Raw genomic sequence first — 7500 nt, 5'->3', positions numbered from 1 at the left:
GTAACGGAGGTAGAGACGGGCAGGAAGGGCGAGAGGACGGGCGAAGAGACGGAAAAACAGAAGACGAGAAGCGACAAAACGCCAACGGAAGGTCAGTCTGATCCTAACGGTCACAGAAACACAGGAAGCAGAACAAGAGATATTCTGCACGTTAGGATTCGCATGTCAACTATTATTACGTCTGCTTCTGAATGAGAAACAAGTCGAAATATTTCAAGATTTTTTTTTTATATATATATTTCAAGAAAAGAATTCCAAATATTTCAAGTAAAAAAGTCAAAATATTTCAAGTAAAAAAGTCGAAATATTTCTAGTAAAAAAAGTCGAAATATTTCTAGTAAAAAAGTCGAAATATTTCAAGAACAAAAATCGTAATATTTCAAGTAAAAAAAGTCGTAATATTTCAAGTAAAAAAGTCGTAATATTTCAAGAAAAAAAAAGTCGTAATATTTCAAGAAAAAAATCATAATATTTCAAGTAGAAAAGTCAAGTAAAAAAAGTCGGAATATTTCTAGTAAAAAAGTCGAAATATTTCAAGAAAAAGTCTAAATATTTCTAGTAAAAAAGTCGAAATATTTCAAGAAAAAAAATCGTAATATTTCAAGTAAAAAAGTCGTAATATTTCAAGTAAAAAAGTCGTAATATTTCAAGTAAAAAAGTCGTAATATTTCAAGGAAAAACAAGTAAAAAAAGTCGAAATATTTCAAGAAAAAAATCATAATATTTCAAGTAAAAAAAGTCTGAATATTTCTAGTAAAAAAGTAAAAATGTTTCTAGTAAAAAAGTTAGAATATTTAAATTAAAAAAAGTCGGAATATTTCTAGTAAAAAAGTCGTAATATTTCTAGTAAAAAAAGTTAGAATATTTCAAGTAAAAAAAGTCAAAATATTTCTAGTAACGTTAGAATATTTAAAAAAACAAATTGTAATATTTTGAGAATAAAGTTGTAATATTTCAGTAAAAAAGTCGTAATATTTCAATAGTTCAAACGATGAAAGTATGAAGGGAAATCTCAAAGTTGAAGGTGTTTTCACTGTTGATTTGTTTCGCTGTTTGAATAAAAGCGACATCTTTCCAAAAGTCAGCGAGTTATTATATATCATGTTAAATAATCGTGATGATTTCACCGAGCAGCCCTAACAGAAGGGACGTCCAAACCTGAAGACGCCAAGGACGAGAAGACGGGCGCCGAAGAGGACGGCGCATCAGACGGAGGGAAGATGGAGCCGCCTGCGGACGACAAGAAGACCGTTACCATGACGCTGACCGACTCCACGCTGCACCGTATCCACGGAGACATCAGGATTTCTCTGAAGACCGACAACCCTGTAAGACACGTTTTGGTTCATTATTAAAACCTTCAAGATCTCACAGCTGCATCTTTGTTTCTATAACCACCAAAGCTAACGTAACATTTCCAACGTTTTAGCTGTCTGAGAGTCCTCCATTGCATTAGTGTCTCTTTGAAGTTGGTCCAGTATTGAGCGAGAACGCTGTAAACGGCATACATAAATAAATATTCAGCATCAGTTAGCGTCCACTAACTATTTAACATGACACTTTAAAGGGTAACTCCATTTTTTTTTTTTTTCTCAACCTGGACCCTATTTTCACATGTTTTTGTGTCTGTTATTGGTCCATCCATCCATCTTCGTCCGTTATTGGTCCAGTAATATTTAAATATTTCAAGTAAATAAAATGTAATATTTCATGAAAATATTCGTAATATTTCTAGGAAAAAAGGTCGAAATATTTCAAGTAAAAAGTTGTAATATTTCAAGTAAAAAAGTCTAAATATGTTTATTAAAAAAGTCTAAATATGTTTAGTAAAAAAGTCTAAATATTTTTAGTAAAAAAGCTGAAATATGTCAAGTAAAGAAGTTGAAATATTTCTAGTAAAAGAGTCAAAATATTTCTAGTAAAAAAAGTCGAAATATTTTTAGTAAAAAAGTCAAAATATTTTTAGTAAAAAAGCTGAAATATGTCAAGTAAAGAAGTTGAAATATTTCTAGTAAAAGAGTCAAAATATTTCTAGTAAAAAGTCTAAATATGTTTAGTAAAAAAGTCTAAATATTTTTAGTAAAAAAGCTGAAATATGTCAAGTAAAGAAGTTGAAATATTTCTAGTAAAAGAGTCAAAATATTTCTAGTAAAAAAAGTCTAAATATGTTTAGTAAAAAAGTCTAAATATTTTTAGTAAAAAAGCTGAAATATGTCAAGTAAAGAAGTTGAAATATTTCTAGTAAAAGAGTCAAAATATTTCTAGTAAAAAAAGTCGAAATATTTTTAGTAAAAAAGTCAAAATATTTTTAGTAAAAAAGCTGAAATATGTCAAGTAAAGAAGTTGAAATATTTCTAGTAAAAGAGTCAAAATATTTCTAGTAAAAAAAGTCTAAATATGTTTAGTAAAAAAGTCTAAATATTTTTAGTAAAAAAGCTGAAATATGTCAAGTAAAGAAGTTGAAATATTTCTAGTAAAAGAGTCAAAATATTTCTAGTAAAACAAGTCGAAATATTTTTAGTAAAAAAGTCAAAATATTTTTAGTCAAAAAGTCACATATTTCAAGTAAAAAAAGTTGTAATATTTCAAGAAAAAAAAGTCAAAATATTTTTAGTCAAAAATTCAAAATATTTCAAGTAAAAAAAGTTGTAATATTTCAAGAAAAAAATGCCCATGTTTTTGTGTTTAAGTGACTGCACCTTTCATTTCTGTGGCGTACATGGAGTCTGGTGGGTTTAGGATGCCTAAAGTAGTGATTATTTACATGGAGTCTGGTTGGTTTAGGATGCTTAAAGTAGTGATTATTTACATGGAGTCTGGTGGAGTTTGGTGATGGTGATTTCGGGGCTGTTTCATGTTAAACTAAAAGGATCTTACTCTTTAACTAAAAGGTCTATCTCTGTAGGGATCCATCCCATAATGTTGTCAGACACTTAGAATAATAATCTGAGTCTGTCAGCAGCAACAACAGAACTTTTAGTGGACGGGAACTGACGCTGAACATTTGTCCATTAACGTTACATAGCAGCTTGTTTCTCGCTCAATACTGGACCAATTTAATAGTGTGTGTGTGTCTTGAAATATTACAACTTTTTTTCTTGAAATATTAAGAATATTTTCATGAAATATTTCGACTTTATTACTAGAAATATTTCGACTTTTTTTACTAGAAATATTTAGACTTTCTTTCTTGAAATATTACTACTTTTTTTCTTGAAATATTTCGACCCTTTTACAAGAAATATTTCGACTTTTTTTCCTAGAAATATTACGAATATATTTTATATTTTATTTACTTGAAATATTTCAATATTACTGGACCAACAACAGTCACTTAGACACAAACACATGTGAAAACAGGGTCCAGGTCGAAAACAAAATACCCCCTTTAAGTTTAGTAACTGAAATGTGAATATATATATATATATAAACTCAAGTCATTAATGTGTTGGTGTGTGTTTGTGTGTTTCAGGACATCAGTAAGTGTCTGATGGCGTTGGATCAGCTGAGTATGGTTTATGTGACGTCTAAACACGTGCAGAGACACAGTGAGCTCGTCGCCACTCTGAGGAAGGTACACAGTAGACCCTAAAACAGAAACACACTACTGCTGGATCTGCTGCCACAGCCATCGCTCGTGTCCAGTCCAGGGGTGTCACGACTTCCGCTTTCAGATCGGAAGAAATCCATCCAAAATTAGCTTTCCAAGTATGAAGTTCATATTATTTAAATGGCACTTTAAAAAGCAAACAGGTTTGCACCAAAGACAGAAACAGGGGCGTGTCTTATGGCGTCAAAAAGCGCCCCAAAAAAGCGTTGAAAAAAATGTTTTTAAAAATCATCTATTGGCTTTTATTAGGGAAGGATGTTCAAATGGAGTCGTGACACCCCTGGTCCAATCAGATGTCTTCAGGACCACTCTGTCTCTAACCTGGTCCAATCAGATGTCTTCAGGACCACTCTGTCTCTAACCTGGTCCAATCAGATGTCTTCAGGACCACTCTGTCTCTAACCGGGTCCAATCAGAAGTCTCTTTGTCTCAAAGCTCTTTGAAGCTTTTAAGTTGTAGAAAAGTCTTCTTTACAAACTGATTTTTATTAGGGTCGGGTAGCGTTCACATTGTCATCGGTACCGGTACGTCAGATATGGTCCCGGTACGTTGGAAAAAGTGAGAAAAATAAAAAATAATTGTCAAAAAAATAAAGTCCCAAGAAAAGCGACAAAAATATCTGAATAAAAGTGACGAAAATGTTCGAAAGAGGTCAGAAAAACACCGTTGAAAGAATGTCGGAAAAAAAAAAAAGTCAAAAATATTTCAAGTAAAAAATTGAAATATTTCAAGTAAAAAAAATCAGAAAAAATGTCAAAGTGACAAAAATGTCAAAAAAAAAATGACAAAAGTGACAAAAATAGTCCCAAGAAAAGCGACAAAAATATCTGAATAAAAGTGACGAAAATGTTCGAAAGAGTTCAGAAAAACACCGTTGAAAGAATGTCGGAAAAAAAACCAACAAAAAATGTTGAAAAAGGTCGCAAATAATATCAGAAAAAAACATTAATAAATGCGACAAAAATGTCAGAAAAAAACAACAAAATAATTCGAAAAACGTCGCAAATAATATATATATATAAAAAAAAAAAAAAAAAAAAAAATGTTGAAAAAAAGCTGCAAAAATGTCAGAAAAATTCGAAAGAAGTGACCGTGTTTGTTTTACTGTTTCGTGGATGGTTTGTATTTAACGTTTGTGGCGCATTTTGCAACGTTTTTTTTTTTTTGTAATATTTCAAGTAAAAAAAGTCAAAAATATTTCAAGTAAAAAATTGAAATATTTCAAGTAAAAAAATATCAGGAAAAATTTCAGGAAAAAGTGACAAAAATGTCAAAAAAAATGACAAAAGTCACCAAAAAAAGTCACAAAAAAGTGACCAAAAAAGTCAACAAAAAGTGACAAAAATGTCCAAAAAAAAAATGACAGAAGTGACCAAAAAAAAATGTCAACAAAAAGTGACAAAAGTGACCAAAAACAAATGTCACAAAAAAGTGACCAAAAAAAATGTCAACAAAAACGTCAGAAAAAAAATCTTCGGAAAAAAATGCCGAGAAAAGTGCAGAAAAAGTACCTAAAATGTTGAAAAGATGAACTGCATGTCATCCTGTTTAGTTCTAATGTGTTTGTTGTTGTTGTTGTTGTCGTAGCTACGGTCCTACAGAGCGAGCCAGCCGATCATGGACAAGGCGTCGATGTTGTACAACCGGCTGAAGAACTCGTTCCTGGTGGGGGAGGGAGAGGAGGTGGTGAGTACGGAAGGACGTTAACGGATTCATAGAATGTAGACGTTATGTCTCGGCCATGTGAGGAATATGTGAGATATGGGATAACGTTGATATTGATATGTTTTGTTGTTGTTGAAATATTTCTAGTAAAAACATTGTAATATTTCAAGTAAAAAAAATCTAAATATTTCATGTAAAAAAATGCGTAATATTTCAAGTAAAAAAATCAACATTTCAAGAAAAAAAAATATCAAGTAAAAAATTCATAATATTTCAAGTTAAAAATTCATAATATTTCAAGAAAAAAATTCAAAAAATATCAAGTAAAAAAATTGTAATATTTCACGTAAAAAAATCAAAATATTTCACGTAAAAAAATGCATAATATTTCAAATAAAAAAAAAATTTGAAATATTTCAAGTAAAAATTCAAAATATTTCAAGTAAAAATTTCTAAATATTTCAAGTAAAACATTTGTAATATTTCAAGTAAAAAAATTCAAAATATTTCAAGTAAAAAGACCAAATATTTCAAGTAAAAAATTCAACATTTCAAGAAAAAAATTAAAAAAATATCAAGTAAACAATTTGTAATATTTCAAGTAAAAAAATCTAAATATTTCACGTAAAAAAATCAACATTTCAAGAAAGAAATTTTAAAAAATCAAGTAAAAAATTCATAATATTTCAAGTAAAAAAAATCAAAATATTTCACGTAAAAAAATGCATAATATTTCAAATAGAAATGTTTTGAAATATTTCATGTAAAAAAATTCAAAATTTTTCAAGTAAAGAATTGTAATATTTCTGATAAAATACAACATTTTGTTGAATTTAAAACAAACTTGAGTTTCCTTTCAACTAACAAAAAAAAAAATCTCCGAGTGTCTTCCGCGATATTTCGCAGCGTTTCACGACGCGCCAGTTGATATCGCAAGTTATATCGTCATGGCGATATTCTATAGATTATATATATTATCACATCTTTTCCTCACATGGTGCATCCCAAAATAAAAGCATGAATGTATGTATAAGCACGTTATGATGCATCTCTGCGTGTATTTGTTTCAGAGTGCGTTTTAGCTGTGTGACCTTTTGAACCCGTGCGCAGGTGAGCGCGGCGTTCCTGCACTCGCTGCTGCAGGAGAAGGAGGCGGAGGAGGCGCAGCGCGTGGAGCGCTACGACGAGCGTCGGAGGAGGGAGGAGCTCCTGCAGGAGGTGAAGAGACGCATGGGCCAGGTGAAGGAGAGGAGGGACGCTGAGGGAGGAGAGGAGGAGGAGGAGGAGAGGAGGGACGCTGAGGGAGGAGAGGAGGAGGAGGAGGAGAGGAACACTGAGGGAGGAGAGGAGGCGCACGGACACGGTACGTTCATGGAGTTAGAAGCCCTTTTTGACTGTTTATTAAACATTGTACATAGAAAATATAGAAAATGACGTGTTTTTTCATTAGATATTGTAATGAAGATCACTGATGGTTGGTTTTTTTTTCTTTCTTTCTTTCTTTCTTTCTTTCTTTCTTTCTTAGCTCCAGCAGACTGAACCAACTCTAATATCAGAGGGGGGGGAGGGGTGAACCAGAAACAACCTCTCCCCCTCCTACGACAATGAGAACTTCCACAGCCACATTTACCTCATCACACACACACACACACACACACACACACACACAGAAACAGACACACACATATATACACACACACACATACACACACACACACTAATATACACACACACACACACACACACAGAAACAGACACACACATATATACACACACACACATACACACACACACACTAATATACACACACACACACACACACACCCCTACCTGTATATGACCTAATTATTTATTTCCTGTAAATGTAAGAAAGTGATGAATGTAAACAGGAGTTTTTAATCATATGACATTAACGGAGCATTAACCTTTTTAACTTTAACCTTTTGAAGCTGCTCTTAACTGTCGTTATCATTTAGGGGAACTGTTCCTTCTACAGCTCAGTTCAGACCAAAGATCCCCCGAAACCGTTTCAATCCACGGACTCTGGAACAACAGGAGTTATTCTCAAGAGTTACGCCAGAGATTTGAAGGTTTATTCCACACGTTTTAGGGACATTAAGGATGTTTCCGTGTGTGGTTGTTCCTGACATTTTAAGCCCAGTTCAGAAAAAGGCGAAGAGTGCAGCGCCTGAAACGTCAGAAAAAAGCGTCAAACAAGCAGCCAA

This window comes from Sander lucioperca, chromosome 17 (assembly GCF_008315115.2).
Source record: "Sander lucioperca isolate FBNREF2018 chromosome 17, SLUC_FBN_1.2, whole genome shotgun sequence".
Lineage (NCBI taxonomy): Eukaryota > Metazoa > Chordata > Actinopteri > Perciformes > Percidae > Sander > Sander lucioperca.
Note: the sequence above shows the minus strand (reverse complement) of the source record.